General features: G+C 39.2%; 1 protein-coding gene across 4 annotated transcripts in view; it reads right to left on the bottom strand.

The window, feature by feature from the left end:
- The window catches only part of Enox2 (ecto-NOX disulfide-thiol exchanger 2), a 279,678-nt gene extending 264,629 nt beyond the window's left edge, over positions 1 to 15,049 (bottom strand). For 2 of the 4 annotated variants that reach the window (XM_075957589.1, XM_075957587.1), the window contains exons 1-2: positions 14,895 to 15,049; positions 13,527 to 13,575 (exon numbers count right to left, since the gene is read on the bottom strand). The gene's annotated coding sequence lies outside the window, so the exon portion shown is untranslated. Of the gene's footprint in view, positions 1 to 13,515; positions 13,576 to 14,894 lie in introns of all 4 variants that reach the window. The other 2 variants (XM_075957588.1, XM_075957586.1) reach the window with 1 other exon arrangement.
- Positions 15,050 to 24,142: the final 9,093 nt, after the last annotated feature.

Consider the following 24,142-nt stretch of genomic DNA (forward strand, 5'->3'; position numbering starts at 1 on the left):
CAAGAGCTATGTGCAGGACTCAATTGGTAAGGGACCTTAAGAAAACACTATCTGAAAGTGGTCTGATTTCTTCATCGGCTAAAGGGAAGCACACTTCTTTAGACTGATTTTTAAAATTATATATGAATAGAAACAGTAAGGAAGTACATTCTTATGGGGAAAATGTGAGCCACGTGAAGGAACCCCTCGGGTTTCTGGGAACCTGGGTGCCATTTCTACAGCCTGGTGACACCAGATGAGGAACCTAACTTCTCTGCACCTGAGCTTCCGGATGTCTAAACAGGAGATGATGGTACACGTCATGACTGCTTCACAAGAGTATCATATGAAGCTAATGAGATAATGGCTCTTCTGCAAACTGTACAGGGACAGGCACTTGTATGAGGTTATTATCACCGCACTATGAGCCAGTTCCTGCTTCAATGACTTAAGTGAAGCACCTCTCTCACGTAAGGAAAATAAAAAGAAAGGACAAATATGATTTTTAAATCATTATTTATTCTTCAAATTAGAATCATTGTTTATCCTCAGAAGTCCCCAGAAAGGGGATTTAAAAAAAAAACATTTTAAAGTGATATCCATAGTACATTAGAAGTTTGTCAAAGAAACTGGAGACCCCTAATTCTCTCTTTCTAGAAAGTCTGTCCATTTTCCTTCATAGGATCTGAGTTCATGTTCCATCTAGAATGCTAACTATTGACAAATAAACATCTCCTTTTGCTCAATCTTTCTATCTATCTGGTTCATTCTCTATGCCCAGCATATGGGAAAAGACTAAGTCTAAATCTACAAGGTAAAAATCCAAAGTTATGCTTTCTAAGGCTCCAAGCTGCCTTAATACTATATATACAGTGACCAGCTGGCTTATACTGGGACACAATTTTAGCACATGAAGTCCTGGGGTGGCCACACCTGGGGTACTAAATGATCCAGGCAATGTTTGGGGACCTCCAGTTCAGCCAAATCCCACATGTCCTGATTTCCATCTGTATGGTAGTTACCCAAGTGTGTGTCTGTCCACATGGGACAAATGTGAAACAGCCAAAAAAAAAAAAAAGCAGAAATATCAGATGTCAGCTCATCTTGGCCCCCTCCAGTGCCATCTGTGTCTTCAAACAAGTGTTTAGACCAACTCTTAAAATAAGAAAGAAAACTTCCTCATTGCTCTTTCGAATACCATTGCCATTGCTGAAAATGCCAGTAAAATATTTATCTGAAATCTATTTTAAATCAATGGGGGAAGTAGAGAAGATGAATCACAAAGAGTTACCTAACTAGTAGCTAAGGCCCCATGAGCCATTTAAAGGGCAAGGAAAGGAAAAGCTAGAAGAAACAGCAGAGGGAGAAAGGAAGAGAGAGAAGTGAGCTTCCTAATCACACACTGGGTCAGAGCAAATCTCTTCTGCTTCCCTTTTAAAGCACTGGGAATGACAGTTTCTATAACTGAAGCTGTAACCTCGCCTTCCGTCTGCTTATGTGGATAAACAAGATGCAAAGGCACTGGAGGTTCCAACACCAAAGCTTATTTCCCCTGGCATGCAGAAAAGCAAGCATGTGGAGTACAGACCTCCAGAGGCCTCCCACCGATAACTGTCCACCACAGCCTCACCTCTGGCATGGCTGCAAAGAAAGGTATCAGCCAAACTTTGGGTTCCACAAAGGGGAAAGAAAGAATGTCTATTTTAGAATCAGGGTGATACACCTTTGGACACTGTAAGTAACTCCCACAAACCCAAGTTTGAAATTCGAACCCCTCAAGTTCCTCAGAAGTGCCACAAAAATAAAAGGGAAAGGACTAGGAAAACGGTTTGTCAGCATTGGTCCTTAAGTCAAAATGTAAAGACCCTATCTATAAGACGACTGACAAAGTATTCCAAAGAAAAGAGGTGGGGTATCGGGGCAGCACCTTCAACCCACGTGAGCAAGAATGGAATTGAAACCATAAAAACATCCTGAGGAGAAGAAATATCAAAACCTACTGCAAGGCTTTCTTCCTGACTTCACGTTTTAAAATCTAAGCATAAAGGGCATCCTAAGCTGCTTCCCCTCAGCAGTCACACCCATGCCTGCCTGTTCTTTTCAAATGAACTAGGGTCATTATTCATTTGGGATTCTAGGTATATCTGTCAAAAACAAAAGTCCCAGGGAAGATTTCAAAGAACCAAGGGTTTGAACCAAACCATGGACCTCAGCAGGGAGGAGCAACACTAATTTGCTAAACCTTGAAAATGTTAAGAGTGTAATCAAAGTAAAAAGTAATGAACTAATTTGAACCAAAACCAAGTTTCATGTTTTCTGAATGCATCGCACTTCACCAAAACCCTGAGAGAACCAAGAGAGAAAGTCCTGTAAGGAGCAACTTTACAGGCTGGCTTAGAGGCAAAACACACAAACAAACAAGATAATCAGAATAGGCAGACTCTGCCATTTTACTTTTTTTAACCGTCTGACCTTGTTCAAGACACTTCTGTTCTCTTAGCCTTACTTTGTTGGCTTGGAAATGCCTACGCTGAAATTGCCAACATCCCAAACCTAATAGTTGCTGCCAACTATGAAATTTAGTCTAGCGGGAAAAATTAAATGACATCACAATTTGGCCAGGAGTGTTAAGAAGCAGAGACACTCACTGATCACAACTCTCTTATGAGTTTACACCTCTAGCTTATTTTGAAGTATGTTTTACATGAGAGTTAGTCGCTTGTCTTATTCAGACTCAAGAAAAAAACACCCTAACAGTCTTTGTTTTAAAATATGTATACTCTAAAAAATAATTTAGATACACTTTCTTATCCTCAGGTCAAAGTTATAAGTGAACAGTCTGGTCCCAACAAAAATATGAAGAGAGGAGAGCAACCTAAAATATGGTGATCACCTATTGTATGCTAGACATAACAAGGTATCTTACACAAGTCAGTACCCACAACACAGTGTTACTCAGGTATTATATACATTTTTCTAAGCAAGAAAATTGGACAGCTTATATTGACTGACTACTTAGTCACTCAACTGCTATAAGATTTTTAACTCAAGCAACCAGAATTCTTTACTATACCAACATCTTAATGATTAAGGCATACTTCCTAAGTCAATCATACAACTGAATACCTAATGAATAAATCACATGCTGAGCCCATCTAGTAAAGGGAGACTTCCTTGTATTTTTATTTGTCTTTTTTAACCTTTTTTATTGTCTGTGCGTGTGTATGTGTGCGTGTGCATGCACACACACACAAAAGGGGAGGTAGGGGAGGGAGGAGAAGGAAGGAGAAAGGGAGGGAGGGAGGGAGGGAGGGAGGGAGGGAGGGAGGGAGGGAGGGAGGGAGGGAGGGAAAGAAGGAGAGAATAGGAAGACAAATACCATGGCACAAGTGGGGATCAGAGGGAGTTGATCCTCTCATTCCACTATGTGGGGTCCAGGAATTGAACTCAGGTCATCAGGATTGACAGCAAGTACCTTTACCCATTAAGCCATCTCTCTGGTCCCTTGTTTTGTTGCTGTTTTAAAATGTCATCTGATGATGTAGGGGACTATTAGGTTCTCCAGGCAGACAGACTTGAGTTTCTTCTTCTGGCTTATGGACCTGGCAGTGCTAAGTCTCAAGTTCCCTTGTCTGGTGAATGGAGAAAGAAGTGTGTTGTCTGGTTTTTGTAAAGTGTCACATGTGATGGCAGCTAGCACAATACTTGGCACAAAATTTCTGCTCAATAAAAGCAGATTAGAGGTCTCTTTGTATTTTAAGTAACACAGCAAAAAAGGGAAATGTTACAAAGAAAAAGAAAACTAGGTTTATGGAGCCCAGATGTGCTTAGGCATAGCACAGGTAGAATATGAAAGCAGTAGTCCACCTACGACCTCCAAAATTAAGTTGCATCATATGATAAATGAGAGCAAAATGAATGTATTAATTGGTAGTATTTAAACAATAAAGAGACTTGCCATGTGCTACACTAAGCAACAACTGTGTCTCATTTCCTAGAACTACTGCTTCTAAAGAGAGAGGGAAGAAAATAGAGGCTCCACTTGGAGGATTACTTAGGGAACTTGAGCATCCTTCTTCCCATAATAATTCAAGTCCTCATGGACCACCTCCCATTCAACTGTGGCCTTCTCAGACTCTCCTTTGCCCCTCCCTTCCTCCGTGTATGCTGACTTTTAGTATTCTTTGCCCTAGCCTAGCGCTGTCTCTGCTCAAGTACATCAAGTGATATTTATGGACTACGCACCTGACACTGCCACTAGATGATACAGAGGGACATCTCAAAATTAATCAGAGATACATGCTCCATTGAAACACAGGTCTAAGACACGCAGGCTGATTAGAGTTTTGGCAGCATAGCAAATGAAGGTATAATTGAAGGTTTGATTGATTTCAGAGCACAAAAACATTTTTTTATGTAGTTAATGATACAAACACTAAAGAATTTAGAAAATCTGTACTGATGGCAAAACTTCGTTTGAAAGGGACAGATAGGTGGTAATGCAGACAATAAAAAGAAATACAGGGACTGGCAAGATGGCTTAGCAGGTAAAGGTACTTGCCACCAAATCTGATGACCAGAGTCTGATCTCTGAAATCCACATGGTGGAAGAAGAAAATAGTCTCCCACAAGTTGTCCTCTGACCTGTATACATGTGCATTGGCACACACGTGCTCATGAATGTGTGCACACACACGTGCACACGTACACGCATGCACACACATGCACTATATAAACACAAAAGCCAAATACAATAACATGATTAACTGCTGAGTGTTCACTGCATAGTTTTTTTCAACTTTTCTGTTACATTTGAAAGTTTTCATAATTAGAGGTTAAGGATAAAAAGCGTAGCTTACTAAACCTCAAACTTTCAAAAGGAAATAGTCATACATTATAAAAGCATGAGTCAATTAGACCAAAATTGGTGATTCTGAATGAATGGTAGGTAAGACTTATTATATGGTTAATTTTCTCCATATTTAAAAGTGCTTAAAAGGACTGGAGAGATGGCTTGTGTCAGGGGCCATAGATTTGGAAGTGGGGTAAAACTCGGAGGCTCACTGGGGCTTTCTGCCTACAGGTATAGCTGGGAAATGTGAATTCCAAGTTAAGGGAGAGACCCTGCCTCAAAGTAATAAGGCAGAGAGTGATGCAAGAGAATAAGTGGCACCTTCCTCTGGTCTCGACACCTGCAAACAGGTATGCTCATCAGTACAAACGTGTGCAACACATACACAGACACACATGCATACACACTACAAAGTTAAAAGTTTGTTGAGCGGTGATCCCTTTCATTTAGTTACAGTTGCTCAGTTGTCATTTCAAAAATTTTATTCGTGTATTTAATGACTGGTTGATTGATTTGCTTTTTTTTTTTTGAGACAGTATCCCATTATGCATCCCAAGTTGGCCATAGAACTCACTATGTGACCATGTGGCCTTAGAGTCATGGTGATCATTACACTTCAATCTCCCAAATGCTAAATTCACAGATATATGACACTTGCCTGCTTCAGCAACCATTTTAGTAGAGGCCTATGGTGGTAGATATTGAAAAGAATGGAGCAAGGATAGGAGAATAATAATCATCAACCAATAGAAAAGACACAGATGCACTAGAGTATTCAAGATACCATATTCAAGATACTGTAGGGGACTCAGAGTTTTGTTTTGTTTTGGTTTGTTTTTAATAGTCCCTGCGTGAGCCAGCTAACAATATAGATAAAGGAATGCCAAAGTGCTGTCTGAAAGGGTAACTGGCTGGAGCAGAGTTCTGTAAGAGAGAAGTATAAATATTGGAAACAGACTAGAGCCAAGTTGCAGCAAATGCCAGGCTGGAAAATCTGGCCTTCCTCCTAAGGATAACAGGAAGCTATTTATGGTTTCTGAGTCAGGGAAAGAAAATTAACTAAAACTGATTAGCTAAATAGTACAATTTGTTTAGGCAAATGTACCTTCAACATGCACTTGGCTTATATCTATATACCTCTGGCCCTTGTATTTCCCACATGGACTTTGGAGACTTCCAGCGCTGTGGACACTGGCGACTTTTCAGGCAGCCTTTTCCTTACATATATTCAGCCTATGTCCCTTTCTCTCCTTGTGCCCTCAACTTGCCTCAGTGTTGCTGAGTCAGCCAGCAATAAATAAGCTTCACATAATGTTTTTGAAATGAAGCTGCTGGGCTCTGAAACTGATTTCCTTTGTGATAATCAAACCCCAATTGCTGCAAGGATCACTGATTTGAGGTGGAAAAACTGAATATTCAACTAAGTGACATACAAAGGGGTACAGGAATATATGTCCTGTGTGTACAAAGCAACAATATTACTCTGTATACTGAAAGAAAGCTTAATGGTGGTGGCACTGTTGGACAGGGGTAAGTGATCAGAATACCAGTTCTTTAAAACAGCTACATTACAAAGTGAACTTTCTCTGCCTCCCCCCGCCCTCTAACCCAGTTGCATTACTCCCCTCCACTGTCTCACCCCTGCATGCTTATGAGGCAATGACCACACTTAGTAGCAACCGATTTCTCCCATTAACTTACCGCAGGACACCTTCCAAAATTCCTAGTCTGTATCCTTCTGTCACATTCCTAGTAGATTTCATACAGCATCATACCTTTACCAAAACTTTCCACGTTTATCCAAACTTCGTTTTACATGTTGGTTGTGCTGCTAAGACTGCTTGCTAGCAACTTCTTTATCTACTTAGAATATAGGCAGCTCCCATTTATTCCTTATGACTCAGCCAAGTCGAGGTTTTGATCTACAGGTTGCCCATACCCTGCAGTAGTTCCTTTAGCTGTGTTTCTAGGAAGCCTTGTGTACATCTCTCTTTTTGAGTACCCTGTGTATATTAGAATATAGTCACTGCTCGGAGTTCGATCCCCTCTGCTAGACTGTGAGCTCATTAAGGTGGGCAGGAATTACATATAATTACATATTGTATTTCCAGTGCTTAGCATACGGTCCAGACCTTTATAAGTGATCAAATGTTTATCAAATGAATGACTTTGAAAATCAGAAGTTCTTTGATTTCAAATTCAGCATCTTTTCAAAAATTAATGTTTTGTTAGCAGAGAAATAAATGGGTATTATTGTGGCATTATTATACTTTATTCTTTGCTCACTAGCTGGCTTATCTCCTTTCCTTGCCAGTCCCCTTCCTCATGTCCCCAAACAATCCCCCTTCTGCTTTCATGACACATTTATTTCACAGCCCTTGACATGGCCTGAAATGTGAAAATTGGAACACCATGCGGCCCATGTAATAGTAGTGAAGTGTGTCCGAGGACACAACTGAAGAGGAAAGAGCAGAAGGACATATCATGAGGTCTTCTTGTGGGATTCTTTCCATCCCGGGCAATTCTCACTGGCAGTTGTTGTTGCTAAAAAGAGCAGCTGGAGCAGATGAGAGGGGGGGTCTTACCAGGGAGTTCCCCATCTTTGTTATGCAGTCCACCACTGAAGCAATATTGTTACTATAACATGCTCCATATAATGCTTCAGCCTCTCTGAATTACAGCCAAACTTTCATTTGTTCTCTGCCTACAGATGTCTTTGGACCAGCCCTGTTAATGGATAGTCATTGAATGTTCTCCAATTTTTATTCTCACCTATCATTATTATGCCAGGGAATGGTATTTTTTTAAGAGACCACTAAAGAAAGCATCACAAATGGAAGAGAAACAGAGCTAGAAAAACAAAACACCGACTTTGTCCCTCCTATATCCCTTATATCAGCAGTGCATTTCACTATGTCTCCATCTTACAAAGCTTTATATGCTGTTATCAGTAAAGTGTAGAAAGGAAACAAAAGGCCAGCAAAATGCCGTACTTTGTAGGGAAGAAACAGAAGAAACAAAGCTGAAGACTGGAATGTAAATCTTTAGGTATATGATTAGCAGCCACTGCTAAAGAATACTTGGGGCTACTTCTTAAAAGTAGGACAAAGCAATTAGCCTTTTCTTTAGACTAAACTGAGGTGGTTTGCAGAAGTAAAAAAAAAAAAGAAAAACAACTGAGTCTGTTTTGATCTTCAAAAATGTCAAACTGGTAAACACTTGGGGTTTTTTTTGTACATATAAATCTAAGGGCCAAGCCTTGCTTGAGGAAGATTTAAGAGACATAAAATTTGTCTGAGGTGTCTGCCAAATCTGTGCAGCAGAGACAGGAACCCTGGAAAAGCTGACACAATCATAATTCTCACAGCACCAGCAAGCCTGTGCTGCGCTGGAGCCGCGGGAACCCTCCCTTCCGTAGGTAATACTGTTTAGAGACAGGCAAGTACATCGTTTGCTTATCGGCTATCTGGTAGCTCACTTTTGCCTAGATCTCACAGAGGGAAGAGAAGGAAAGAAAAATAACCCCCTTTTGGCACACAGCCCCATTATCAGCTGGGTAAAATTTTCATTTAGATGATGGGCTTGCTCGTTGCAGTGTTCTCTTTCAGCAGTTCTTGAATGTTCGTTCTCTAATCTCTCTCTCTCTCTCTCTCTCTCTCTCTCTCTCTCTCTCTCTCTCTCTCACACACACACACACACACACACACACACACACACACACACACACTCCAAAGGCATTAAAAGGAGTATTTATGAGTGTCTGGTACAGAGTCTAGCACAGTAATTGTACATAATAAGCCTGCAATAATTCAGCGAATAGTTTGAATTCCTAACTATAATTTCAATGTTGAACTGGAGAATTACAGATTCTTTTTTACTAGTATAGAGGCATGTTAATTGTAAAACTAATGGGTTTAAAAGGGCTATAGTAGTCTATGCAAAGTAATATTATTCCATTCCCAGATGATTGGTACTCATAACTTCTGTCCCTAAAGATCATTTTTGCGCAATGCTTATTATTTGTAAGAAAAATGAAGAAGAAATCACACTACAAGATACTACGTGACTGTATGACAACTTTTTTTCTCTACTTTTGTAAGGAAAATTTTGATATCCAACATTCATACAAATGTCGTTATGGTAATCCTTTACATATGCCTAAAATCACTTAACACAAGAATATAGTGCATTCATGGGTTATACTCTGTAAATGGGATTAACTGTATAATTCAACCAAGGTCTTCCCTAGAGATAGACTGCTGAAAAATGCATTTACATGGCACTTAAAAAATATAGCCAATGACATTGGCCCCCATGACATGCTCTGCTTCTTGTACACTCAATTCTACCACTATTTTCTCTAGCCTCCTGCTGGGATCCCCATTCCCAAAGGCACAGACTTTCAAGAAAGAAACACAGAGAAACTGGAACTATTCCAACTCCCTTCCATGGAGTGTTATGTGAGTAAGAAAATCTCTATAATTAACACAATGTGAAACATTGCATAGTAAAATTATGTCAGTTTTGGACTGCTCTTGCTGCGCTGTGATCACATGTAATGTGCCCAGGAACTTTAAGTCTACAAAGAGTGAGAAAATCAACAGGTATTTCAGGAAAGTACACAGCACTGAGCCACTGCAGGGTGTTAATGGTTTTTCTTAACAAAGTCCCTTATTATGATAACTTTTCTTCTTTCACTTAGTCTTCCCCATCTGTAAAATAGCAGTAATTTTTTTGAGACAGGGACTTGCTATGTAGATCAGACTGGACTCTAACTCACAGAATTCTGCCTGTTACACCCAGCTTAAAATAGTAACAACTACTGAATGTATTTAATGTTTGCTCTGATGATAAAATACCAATAGTTTGTGTGTTTGACAACAACCAGCCTATATAATCCACATCAGCATTTGGTCAACTATAAAAAAGTTCACATCTGCCTGACAGTAGCCTACAATCCCAAGATTATAAATCCAAGCAAGTTATAGGAGAAAATGGATCCAAGTACAGCGGATATGCAAAGCTTTCATCATCTGGATATTATTCTAAAAAAAAATAAGCGACCTTTGAACTATGTCTATGAAGGCTGAATAGAATCATATTTGTGATTCATTAAAAAAAATCCTTTCTATGTAAAACAGATGGGAAGAGAGCTGGTGTAGAGGCAATAGAAATCTAGGCTAGAAATGATGCATTTGTGCTGGCTAGTAAGCACACCCCAAAGTAAAGGAATGGCAATAGTGGTAGACAAGGAATAACTATTTTAAAATAAACTTACCAAATTAAAAAATAAAGTATGATGGAATTATCTTTAAAAATAAGGAACAAATGTACCTCTGGAAAATATAGGACAACAACCATAAAAGGTAAAAAGTAGAAGTCATTATGTAATCTTATCATTTGTAGCAAACCCCTATTGTGTACTTAACAGTACAGTAATTTTCCTTTGTGTGCGTACAAAGATTTATGTGGCATGTATAAGATCTGTACATATGTTTAAGTTGGAATCTGCTGCACTATATTGGGTGTTTTATGGCCTGAATTTTCTCTGGATATATCACAAACAAGTTTCCACATCATGAAATACACTTTGGTAACATCCAATGATGTGGCTACTTAATGATCCACAATTGATTTCATTCCAACTTCCCGTACTGGGTATTTATGGTGCCATTTTCCCCTCTTTTTGTCATTATAATAAACAGCTCTAGGGTATCAGGGAGCTAAATTTTAGGAAACATGATTGCTTCCTCAGAATACAGCACTAGAAGTTGAGAATCGGTTAAAGACTATGTTCAGTTTTAGGATTGCTGACTCATATTGACAAATCCCTTTCAAAAAAGAGCTGACTAAAATTATCAGTCCACTACCAATGTGCCTAACCAAGAGAAGATGCATTTAAGACTAATGCCAAAGATAATCAAAAGGACCGGGTGGCTAGAGAGGAAGATGTTTCCTAAGAAAGTAATAAGAAAGGAGAAATCCTGTCAAGAGAAGTAAAGCAGGCCTAACAGGTTTAAACTATGAGAAAGAAAAAGATAACACGAATGTCTAAAAATGAACACATGGTGAAAGTGTGAGCATTTGAATTGTGATATTCAGTAAAAGTAGCACGCTCGGTAAACTGCTATATCTGTCAATTCACATTTTATTGATTGATTGATTGATTGATTGATTGTATTTTTGTTTTTTTCAGGACAGGGTTTCTCTGTAGCTTTGGAGCCTGTCCTGGAACTAGTTCTTGTAGGCCAGGCTGGCCTCAAACTCAGAGATCCACCTGCCTCCGCTTCCCAAGTGCTGGGATTAAAGGCATACACCACCACCACCCGGCCAATAAACAAAAAAAAATGTTAATATCCTGTACTACCAAGTTCCATAGCTGCATCTATGTGAATATTTGTTACATTTCGTCATATAATGACCGACTATTAGATGTCTACTGTCCCAAGTACTCTAAGTATAGAGATGAACGAGATGTGATTCCTGCCCTCAACGAGCTCACAATCTACTAAGAAAGAAACAACCACTGGCATACTACAGTATGATCTCATCTGGAATAGAGGTAGCATGGGTCCTACAGAAGTGAAAATACTAACCTTGCCTTGTGTGTGCATTCATGCAAATATGGAGTGTTTATTAGAAAGGCTTCCCAGAGACACTCATGTTTTAATTGAACTTTGAGCGTTCTAGGAACACTCAGTGAGGCAAAAGGGATGCTTTTGCATAACCCAAATCCACTCTCCTGAACAGAACCAATTCCCCAAATCCACTCTCCTGAACAGTACCAATTCCCCAAACCCACTCTCCTGAACAGTACCAATTCCCCAAATCCACTCTCCTGAACAGTACCAATTCCCCAAATCCACTCTCCTGAACAGTACCAGTTCCCCTACATTGCCACCTTAATGTAGGCAATAGCAGGCTCTGGCAATGTTATGCTCATCATAAAAGACAAAGAACAAGCAAGTGGAAACACTAATAAAATAATATTTACATGTACCCATTACTACTAATCCTAACAAAAAAAAATATCTCTCAAGTTTGTTTCCTCCTCTCCCACGTCACTACTTATGAGCTCCCTGAAGGAAACACCCTACTGATCAAGCCTCCCTCCAGTGCATCCTTTCCACTGTTATCTTACAAATGGGAAAATCTGCTCATGGTTCTCTTTTCTTAAAAATGTTGACTTTTTTTTCCTATTGCCTACAACTTTATTTCTTACACCCAAGTGTAAGAGGACATAACCTGGACATATTTAATATATTCATACTATTACTTAGTATTTGTCTTTAAACCAACTTAAGACTAGTGTATTTCGTATTTTTATTAAATCCTACGTAACCTTAGGTTTGATGAATAATAGTTGTTTTATCAGATACATCCAACTATGCAACTAATGAAACTTGAACTGTGAGTGGAAGCATAATGTAACTACCGCTGGGCCATGCTCGGTATTTTGAGTCAGTGGGCCTGTGGGAACACATTCATATTTCTTAGTATTGCAGTTGATTCTCCAAAAAGCACTCTCAAAATTCTGCAGCATACTTTGCTTGAACCTTCCTTGTCTCAGTCTCAGGACCCTGCTAGGATGAACTGCTCACATTAGAAAAAGCCACGCCCACTCTACCATAAGCACATCTCTTACAGACTGATTCCTATATCTCCAATGGCTTCTCTCTACCTTTCTTTGCCTGCCAAATTCATTACCCTTCAAGAATTATTTATCATGTCACCTCCTCACAAAATTCCCAGCTCTCTCTCTCTTTCTCTGGTTAGCCACTCTTTCCTCTATCCTACTACAATGCTGTACCTGTTTCTGTTCTCCCACAATTTTTTACTCTATGGTATCTCAGAATTGTGGTCCCCTGGACCCAGTGAGGGTTCAGGGCCTTGTATTTTCTTGCATCTTCTACACTTAATGTGTGCTCAGGTCACAAAGGACATCTAGTATCCTGGCTCCCCTTTGAAAAGGCTGAAATAAAATACAATGCAAAAAACTGTCTAGAATTGAATGGCTTAGAGGTTGGACATAGCTTTCGTACAGAATCATCTAATTTAGAAAATGATATATTGACTATAATTTTGGCAGACATAATCAACTATGGTTATAACTGCAGTTAAGCAAATTTGGTATTGGCAACTATTTTACAGCAAAAACACTGATATAGAAATGCAAAATGACTCATTTGGGTTTCTTCCAGGATGGCCAATTGTACCTTACAGTAATCTTCCCTTGCCACAACTGGAAAATCAAGAACAAAAATGCACATCAGGACTTGGAAGCCACGGGGGATAGAGCATGGGTTTTCAAGTCAGAAGTCTGGACACTGAAACTACCTCAATTACCTCCAATCTATGGGCTTAAAATCTGCATTTTAGTTTCTTCTTCTAGAGAAAAAAATGGAAAAAATTGTACACTTTATAAGACACTCAGATAATGTAACAAAGGGCTTATGATGAAGCCTGGGATATTATGTGAGCTCAATAAAGAGTCATTACTATTATCTAATCAGAAGATTGCAATGCGGATAATCTGCTGTACAAGGACAGCAAACTCATCTCTTAAGAAAATATTTATGGCACTTTGCCTTCTAATTGACAAGTACAGGTTGTAGCTAAGAATAGTCATAAACAAAACATCTGCAAGACAAAAGTTTCTCCTTCTAGTTACATTAAAGTCACACCTGGAACATACCACCACACTTCTTTGTGTTCTCCGAGAATTGACCTCAAATCAGGTTCCCCTAGGATGAAAAGGAAAATCACCCAGTCTTAATTTTTCAATCTTAATTTTATTCAATACAGAATAAAATCCAAACTCTGTACATCCTTCAACCTCTCATGTTACTACGATCCCAAAAACTATCTCCCGATATATCCCTGCTGATAGCTCTTATATAATCAGATGTGCCCCTGTCATACAGTCCCCCTTTTCTATGCCTTCTTCTTAGTTGCCAACCCCTGTATTAGAAAGCATTCTTTCCACCTATGCTCATTTCAAATTTCCTTTATTCCATGGGAGCCCAAATTAAAGGTGACCCCCTCCACAAAGCTTACTAGGATTGATCTAAAAGAAGGGTAAATGTCAAGACTCCAACAAGTTCTGAGTTAGGCTCTAACTTTCACAAATCAGCCTCTCCCTCCTATCTATACGCCTTTCCACTAAGCCCTGAGCACTTTTTCCACGCATTTGTAATATGCAATAATTAATGCAGTGTGTTTCACAGTCTACTGTGTTTGTAGACAGTGAACCCATTAAATGTTTAGCAACACTGGTGCTAACTAGTCTTCGTTGGAAACTTTTAAAATGCTCCACGTTTTTTAATAGGTCCAATTGCCCTTCTACCCTCGCCAGAACACTGGGCTGAACCTTAATTATACATTCATCAAAAGTAAGGTTCTTTCCTTCTGCCCCCTATCCCTTCTGGAAATTGAATACATTTTCTACTCTAATGACTGGTTGAAGAGGACCAATAAGAGAGATAGGTCGATTTTTTAAAAATTTCATCATCAGGAAGCTGAAACGGACAGAAAATCAAGCTTTAGGTATAGCAAGGAATTTCCGCGGGGGCGAGAGAGAGGGAGAGGGAGAGAGAGGGAGGGAGGGAGGGGGGGGGGGGAGAGGGAGAGAGGGAGAGAGGGAGAGGGAGAGGAGGGAGAGAGAGAGAGAGAGAGAGAGAGAGAGAGAGAGAGAGAGAGAGAGAGAGAGAGAGAGAGAGAGAGAGAGAGAGAGAGAGAGAGAGGAGAGACCAGCTGCCACTTAATGAAGACTCTCTCAGTCCAAACAGCTATGAAGGAGCACATGCTGAGAGGTGTGTGAGAGAGGGGCGAGTGGTGGTAGGAACTAAAACAAAAGAGGGGGGTGGGGTTCGTGTTTTCCTCCTGGCTGCTCCAGCACCTGGTGCCCACTCCCTGACTCCCACGGACATCCCCCACTCCTGAAGTGGCAGAGCTGGGCGGAGTTAGGCGCCAAAGACGGCAGCCCCGGAAGCACCCTCCTCCCAAGGCCCCCTCGGTCCCACAGTCCCCGGCCACTGCCACTCGGGCTTTCTGCCTCGCTGACCTCCGGCTCCCCGGCTACGGAAGCTCTACTCCTTAAACATCCGCGGAAAATCGGGTCCGCTCGGAAGCTCCTGGACCCGGAGTGCCCTTGCAGCACCGCAAGCCCCACAACTGTCTTCCCAACTCAGTACCTTCTGCTAACCGGCCTAGGCCAAGCAATGGGGCCCAATGGCTGGACTCTAATCTACTGGGTGGCTACAGAGGCCTTTCCCATTGGCTACTGATCACAGGAAAGTCTAAAGCCTAAGCGCATGTCCTCATGGGAAATGTAGTTTAAAGTAACTGGATACTATTCTTTCTCGGAACCATGCAATCTTGGCATTGGTGGAAAGAGTCAAAGGATGCCAGTGGATTGTGGGAGATGAAGTCAACATAGTTCTTCGAGACACCCATAATTCTTCTAACACCAAGCTTCCGCTAATTCCTTGAGGTCGGCTACAGGAGAGTAGTCTGGGTATTGTAGTTTAATGTGCATGGTCCCTCAGACTAGCTTAGAGTATAAAGTGCTTGCTGAGGCAAACTAATGTTCTAGACTCTTTTGAATGCTTTTAAAATGCTTATGTTTTGAAGAAAGTCTAAGTTCACATTGTGTTATGATTTGACATTCTCATTGAAGTCTAAGTATGATTGATTTTTTTTGTTTTGTTTTATTTTTCAGGCAAAACGCTACTATCTAGCCTAGAAGAAGCCGTGAGTTAAGGATCCTACTGCCTAAGCCTCTTGAGACACATATTTAAACACATGTGCTACCAAATGTGTGTGTATATATATTTTTTGTTTTTTTAAGCTTAAAATTTTAACTCTGGGTATTGGTGGTTCACACCTTCAATCCCAGGACTCGGGAGGCAGAAGCAGACAGATGACTGTGAGTTAAAGACCAGCCTGATTTAGAGAGTGGTTCCAGGACAGTCAGGGCTGTCTCAAAAATAAAAATTAAAGCTAAGCTGTGGTGGTGCACACCTTTAATCCCAGCACTCGGGAGGCAGAGGCAGACAGATCTCTGTGAGTTCGAGGCCACCTTGGTCTTCAAGAACTAGTTCCAGGACAGGCTCCAAAGCTACACTGAGAAACCCTGTCTCGAAAAACCAAATTAATTAATTAATTAATTAAAATTAAATACCCGTCAAAGTTTGTCATTTATTAGAGTCATTTTTTAAAAAAACTGTGTACTTCTCAGACACTGAGAGCAACAAATAACAAGCCCAGAGAACCTAGACAACAAAGAAGACCCTAAGAGAGAAATAAAAGGATCCACCTAGGAAGGAGAAACAGATAAGAACTTCTGAGTAAATTTGGAGCATGTGGGACAGGGTAGAAGGTGAAAGGGGAGAGGGGAAGAAGGGAAAATGTATAACTAAATTAAAACAGTAAAGTATAAAAAACTGCATACTTCGAATTGGGAATTATATTTTCCCTTAGAACTTGTCATAACTAAATATGAAAATGTGATATGGGATAGCCCAGAAGAAACCAATCTCTTAAACTAATAGGCAGTGAACCTGCATTCTGGCGGCAAAACTCAGTGGGCATGCCATGTACTGATATAAAGCTATCGGTTCTAACACACACAATACATCTGCAATAGTAAGTAATTTATCTATCTTTAAGAAAATATCATTTAAGTAAAACTATGTGACAAGAGGGCAATAAATAAATGGGTGGATAAACAAAGGTAGACACAACTTCATAAAACACACACTAGATCTAAAAGCACAGATTAATGCCAATGCTTCCATGGTGGGTGACTTCAGTACCCATCTCTCACCAACAGACAGTTCATCAAGACAAAAATGAAATAGAGAAACTCGAGTTTAAATGATATCAGAAATCAAGTAGACTAAACAGATTCCTACAGAATATTACACTCAGAGACTAAAGATTACATATTCTTTCCAGCAGCCCGTGGATATTATTCCAAAATTAACATTTTAGATGTTGTTAACAAGTCTTAAAAAAGGAAAATCGAAATAACATACTGTATTTTATTGAACCACAGTGTAATAAGGTTAGCTATCAATAGCAATAAAAATCACACAAACTCATGGAAAGTAAACACACTATTGAATGATAATTAGGTCAAGAAAAAAACTCAAGAAGAAAAATTGAAAATTATTAAAATTGATTGAAAATGAAAATACAATATATTAAAATCTATAGCACACAATGAAAGGAGGTCTAAGAAGAAATTTTATAGTGCTAATGGCCTATATTTAAAGCAAAAGAAAACTGAAAGCCAGGTGTGTGGTGGTGCAAACCTTCCCCAGGACTCAGATTACAGAGGCAGGTTGGCTTCTAGGAATTCAAAGCATGTCTGGTTTACATAGTGAGTCCCAAGCCAGTCAAGAGCACATATTGTGACCTGTTTCAAAACCAACAAACTTTGTGGGATTGCAAATTAATCAACTGAAAGAGAAATAAGACCCAAATTAATAAAATTAGAGATGAAGGGGGAGACAGTTCAACGGACAATGAGGAAATTCAGAGAATCATGAGGACATTAAAAATTCATATTCCACGAAAAAGAAACATCTAAAAGAAATGGATGAACTTCTAGACAGATATGACCTACCAAACTTAAGCCATGATGAAATAATATAAAGAGGCCCATAGTAGCAAACAAGATATAAGCAGTAATAATAAAATTCCCAGATAAAAAATGTCCAAGACCAGATGGATTGAACATAGAATGTTACCTGACCATCAAAGAAAAACTAATGTCAATACTCCTCACATCATTCCATACAATAGAAAGGGAAAGAGCACTACTATATTATTTTTATAAAATCAATATTAACAGTATACTAAAACCAGAAAAATATCCCTTACCAAAAAAGAAAGGGAAGAAATGAAGAAAGGAGGAAGGAAGGAAGGAAGGAAGGAAGGAAGGAAGGAAGGAAGGAAAGAAAGAAGGAAGGAAAGAAGGAAGGAAAGAAGGAAGGAAGGAAGGAAGGAAGGAAGGAAGGAAGGAAGGAAGGAAGGAAGGAAAAGTTAAAAAGTAAATCCAGGCCAATCTCCCTAATAAACATAGATGAAAAAAACCAATAAAGTACTTACAAACCAAATTCAAGAACACACCAAAATGTTCATCCATTACCACCCAGCTGGCCTCATCCCAAAGATATAGGTGTGTTCATCATATGTAAATCAATAAATGTAACCCACGACATAAATAGACTCAAGGGCGGAAACCACATAATTGATTCATTAGAAACAAAAAAGACCTTTGATAAAACCAACATCCGATAAAATTCCTGGAGAATCTACCAAATATATATCAACATAATAAAGGTAATAACAACAAACCCGCAGTCAACATCATGCTAATCAGAGAAAACTGGAAGCATTTCCACAAAAGTAATACAACAGACAAGGATGTTCATGCACCCCCTATTCTTGGAATCTTAGTTTGAGCAATAAGAATAAGACAAGAGAGGTGGATAAAGGGGATACAAATAGGACAGTATATTAGTTAGGGCTCTGTAAAGGAGCAAGATCAATGGATATACATACATATACACACACATACATATATATAATATGATTTACATATGGACATATATAAATAGAGATATGGTAGATACATCTAGAATATGTATAGGTATATGTATATAGTGTATATATACTTGCATATATGTACATATGCACATAAATACTACTTGGCTTAAGTATATGTATACATATATTATATATAATATGTATATATTATACATATATATGTAAACAGAAGTTTCTCTCCTACCCACCAAGCATTTAGAGGCTTAATATTTCTTATAAATGCTCAGCCGATAGCTCAGGCTTGTTACTAGCTCTTACACTTTAAGTTAACCCATATTTCTTTTTTGTTCTCTGCCACATGACGATACCTTTATTAGCATGGCATGCTAATCTCCTGCTTCCTCAGTGTCTGGCTGGTGAGTCCTAACTCCATACTTTTCCTTCCCCATCATCCTCATTGGTCACCATACCTATACTTCCTGCTTGACTATTCATATGTTGAAAGCTGATAGACTTTGGCTCATTGTTAGGATACTCTTTGACCTATTGGTGTATAGCAGTGAAAATTTATGAAATAGTGGCCCATTTCTGAAATACTGCCAAATAATGCTGAATGGATTCAGAGATCAGTTAATATGGAAATTTTCAAAATTTTACAGACAGAGCCAGTATAAACCTCATCAGGTCAGAGTTAGATTTAGGTTTATAATGCGGAATGTGTTTGACATAAATTTTGCCTCAGTATAAGTTGTTGTTGAACTACAGCTATATTTATAGGTTAGTGTGGATCCATGGTAGTGAGCCATAAAGCAAATATTACTATTCAACTCGATACCAATATTAGGCTCCAAAGTTATGATCATATTTCAGCCCATGAACCAAGATGCATTTTTGATTAATGTTAAACCTCATTCTGAGGTGAACAGTACTCCAGAATGGTCTGGGTTACACCTCATTGTAAAAGCCATGATTCTTAGATTGTCACCAGGACTCAGTCTGTAGACCAGCTTTGTACAGAGCACCAAGGACCTCTCATAAGACCTCAACTCCTTGTACTGTCACTTTGGGGAAATCACACCTTTTACATTTGGACTTTTAGATGACAAATTACACCAAAACCAAAGGAGTGTCCTGGAGTTCTTAAATCACAGCTAATGTTTTATCTATGGACTATATGAGTTTGTGACCAGGATATCAAATGTAAATATGAACAGGATTGGAAGTACATATTTGGCTATGTTCAAATTATGCTTTCTGAATTTAGTCAGTGTAAGATTTTACACCCATCAGGAATAGTGTTTCAGTGGCTAGTATTGGTCTTCATTCAGTGGACAAAGTATGACTTCATAACTATGACCTCTTTCATTTCTATTTGGTCTTTGAGTTAGTCTCTTTTTCTGTGGCTCTGATAAAAACAATTCAAGGGAGAAAGGATATTTATTGTGGCTCACTGTTCAGGTGAAGTCAAGGCAACAAAAGTTTAAAGCTCCTGATCAAATCACACTAATAATCAGGAAGCAGAAATGGATGAAACAGTGCATAGTGCTCAGTCCTCTTTCTCCACCTATGTGTTATCCAGGATCCCAAGTAAAGAATAGTGGGCAAGTCTTCCCATTTCTACTAACAAAATTAAGACAATGTCACACAGGCATGCCTAGGAACTCATTCTGTCAAGTTAACAACTCTAACAGTCACAGGCCTCTAGACTGTGGAGGTAGTGCCTCCACTTTGACATTATCTATAGTTTTGTTTACTGAGTGCTAAAGGTCATGCTCTCTATTTAAACTTTCACCAGGATTCTGCAGTTAGCAATACTCAGGGTAAGGTGTATGTGTAGAAGACTTTAAGAGCTAAAGGAGTCAGCAGTTTGTTTGTTTGTGTTTTCAGCACAGTGACGTTTCACGTCAGTCTACGGGGAAGGCTGGAATAAGAATTTAAAAGCCATAGGGTACAGCTTGAATTCAAGTTGAGAAACTTTGCTATAGTGAGGTTTTGGGAATCAACCTACTGGCTTGGTTAGAGTTCACAGTATTCATGCCCCATTGTCAGTTACAAACTTAAGCTCTCATCAGTGTAGCAAGAATGCAGGTATCAGTATTAGAGTTCAGTTTGTGCTGATGGTTCTCATGAGTGCTTCTATCCCCAATTTAGGGACAGGTTTGTAGCCAGACAGATTGCCCAATCTTTAACTAGTGCTAGAACTTAGTCTGTGGCCACAAATAGGATGACTTTTATTTACGGACTTAAAACTCTACAATGAATATTAGCAGTCAGTCTTGGCCATTTTAGTAATGTGAAGCAGGTTTTGATTTAGCCTACTAGTGTTAGCAATCATTCTATAGCCACAAATGGAGCTTGATTTTTTAGGTCTCCAACTATGGGCAGGGTTTAAAGGCTTCATCTCAGGTCAGTGCTCTGAATGTGGCCAGTGATAGAGCTTAGTAGTCAGGTACAGAATAGGATCTGTTGGTAGGTTTCAGGCTCAGATTATGAGACATGTTTGTCTATCTTAGTCAGGTTTGTACTTAAGTCATGTTTAAAGTTTTGGTTCAATCCCATCCCAGTTCTGACAAGCAATTTAGATTCTGCTACTCTTTTCTACGACTAGGGTCAAGGTTAAAGCTATGGCTTGTTAAAGTTCAGATCGACTCTGGAACTAATATTTATCCAGAAATAGGGTTCTTTCCATCTTAAAGAGGCAAGATTGCTCATTAGCTATTTTAATGAATGTGGGGTGGGGTGGGATGAGAATGAGAGTCAGATTTACTTTCAGGTTGAAAGATCAGGTTGGAAAGTAAGATTATAAATTCAGTCTATGATAAGAGTTATAGATTCAGCCTGTGGTCAAAGTTTGGAATCCAGCCTATGAGCAGTTTGAGACTTTAATGTTTAGGAGACAAATCAGTGGCCAGGGATAGGGCTCAGACTACCCTAAGTCAATTGTTTCATGGTCAGATTTACTAGCTCCTTTATAACTAGGTTTGAGTTTTCTCTTTGAATAAGGTTAACTCTGAGTCTGCAGCCATATTCAAGCATTGTGTGCGTCAGAATATATCGTCAGATTTTATAGAAGATTGAGTTACACTTCTTGGCAATCATCATAGCAGTCTTAGGCCAAGTTTAGAGTTTGGTTTCTGTACATGTTTTCCTCACTGTCTGAGTCCAAGTTTAGTAGTCAGTCATTCTCTTGCCAAGGTTGGAGTTATGTTCTCGTTAGTGCTAAGTCTGTGGAAATTGTAGCTGGTTTAGTTTCCAGGATCAGATCTCAGGATGTGACTGAGTTAGAAAGTCAGTGTGTGCTCAGGGTAGCTCTCACTCAGTATCATGCTGAGCCCTCAGTGTGTGTGTGTGTGTGTGTGTGTGTGTGTGTAATGTTGACTATCTGTAACTTAAGTAGTCATTAAGCCTGGGGGCAAGTTTAGGGGCTATGTCTGATACTACATTGGATTCAGATTTGATGACAATAGTTAGATTACAATTAAGTGAGGGTTAGAAATTTTGTCTTCAGCAGTTACAGAAGTAAGTGGGTCACATTTTGGTAGTTTGTATGTGACTAGGTCTAAGAACTCAATTTTCTCAGGGTTAAAAATTTGGAGTGTGGCCAAAAAAGAGATTCATTTTATGGTTAGAGTTAAGGTATCTATCTTTGGCTAGCTTGAGAGATTTTTCGAAACTTAAATTAAATCTCTAAGTCTAGAATCAGAAGTCTATCTACATCTAGAACCCAAGCAAAGATCTTGGATTCTGTATAGAGTTGGTGGCCAGAGTTAAACAGGGCCTCTATTTGAGGCTGCCTGGGTGGCCTATGATCCAGCTTAGGAAACTTGCTACTTTATCTGTACTGCTATATTAATTGCATTTCAATAAGGTTGTCATTGAAATGTTTTAAGAAGCACATTTCTACAACTTAAACAGCAAGATGATTCCTACTTCTTCCCTTCTTCCTTCCTTTACTCCCTTCCTTACGTTTTTTTTTTCTTTCAAAGTCTCAATCTGTCCAGGCTGCTCTGAAGAATGCAATGTAGCCAAAGCTGACCTGGAATTTGCAACCCACCTACCTTAGCTTCCCAAGTGCTGGCATTCATTACTGAAAGGCAGACATATGAATCTGGACCACGAATGTCTTGGGTGTCTCAGAAAAGTATGCTAAGGTAGTAGTAAGTCACACATAGAACATTGAAGGGAAATCATAGAACTGATGGGTTGAGAATATCCACCCTGGGAAAGAAGATGGAAGCTTCTTGAAGGACAGAATTCTCTACACATTGTCTAGGTAGGAGTAAGGTAAAATGGAAAAAGAATTGTAATGGATGGAAACGGCTGTTTGTTAAGTGCTCCTTTTGCCAGTTATGGACCTTTCCTGAGCATCCTTTCTAGCTTCTTTTCCATGTCTCTCCATGCTATACTGATCTGTATCCTAACACAGGGAAATATGCTCCATCAGTGTTCTTGCTGTTACTATTCATCAAGATCTGGGTTTAGTTGGTGATATAATTGCTGTGATGAAACATCATGACCAAAAATGACTTGGGTGAAAAAGATTTATGTGGCTTAAGTTTCCATATCATTGCTCGTCACTGAAGGAAGTGAGGACAAGAACTCAAATAGGAAAGGAATCTGGAGGCAGGACCTGATGCAGAGGCCATGAAGGAGTGCTACTTACTGACTGGCTCAGTCTGTTTCCCTATGGAACCCAGGACCACCTGTCCAGGATGACCTCAACCACCATGGGTTGAGCTTTTTCTTTCTTTCTTTTTTTTTTTACTCTTTTTTACTTTTTTGGGAGGGAGGGTCCACCACTTAGCTTCTAAATAATCACACAGAGACTAACTCTTTCTTATAAATCCTGGCCTTCGTCTGGCTTATTTTTAGCCAGTTTTTCTTAACTTAAATTATCCCATCTACCTTTTGCCTCTGAGCTTTTACATTTCTCTATTTCCATATATCTTTTTTTCCTTCTTATTCCATGTCTGACTGTGTTGCTGGGTGGCTGGCTGCTGACATCCTCCTCTTCTTTTTCTTGCTCCTCCCTCTTCTCTTTTTCTCATCCTATTTATTCCCTCTGCCTGGAAACCCCATCTTTTGGTAATGTGGGTGCCATTTTCTTGAAACTGCTTCCTGTTGTTTGTGGGTGAAGGCATCTTTAGGGGTCCTTGAGAAAATAGAGATAATGGCCAAGTCCTGGGAAGACCAGCAGTAACCTTTGTTGATAGATAGCAAGTATTAAGTTTCAGGAGGTCTTCCCCCATCAAACCTGATCCATATCAACTCTGAAGGAATCCACAACCTCTTGTTTCATGTGAAAACAAAGGCAAAACCTCTTCTCCAAAGCAATGCATTTTTTTTAGTTTCCATTTTACAAATATATTTTTTTATTTCCATTTTAAAGTTAAGGCATTCCTAAAGCATATAGTCTGGCTTAATTTAGTAGTCCAGTTCACAATCCCATGTCTGTCAGAGGTTGTCATTTGCTCTATCAGCATTCAAAAATTCAAAATCAACACGATACTATACAACACCCAGACTCCCTGTCTATTTTCCATTGTTGCATGGATTTTTTTATATTACTTTTTACTGTCTTTAAAGACTTTACTATTATTTCTTAAATATTCATTTCTTTCTATGACTACCTATATCCTTTTTCTTTCTCAAGCGTATGCACATTGTAAAACACACTGGAACCTGTGTAGAGGTTTTTTTCCCCCTATCTCGATCTTTCTTTACTGTGTATCTGTAGTCTTTTTGTCTGTGTGA

The sequence above is a fragment of the Microtus pennsylvanicus genome, chromosome X (assembly GCF_037038515.1).
Source record: "Microtus pennsylvanicus isolate mMicPen1 chromosome X, mMicPen1.hap1, whole genome shotgun sequence".
Taxonomy (NCBI): Eukaryota; Metazoa; Chordata; class Mammalia; order Rodentia; family Cricetidae; genus Microtus; species Microtus pennsylvanicus.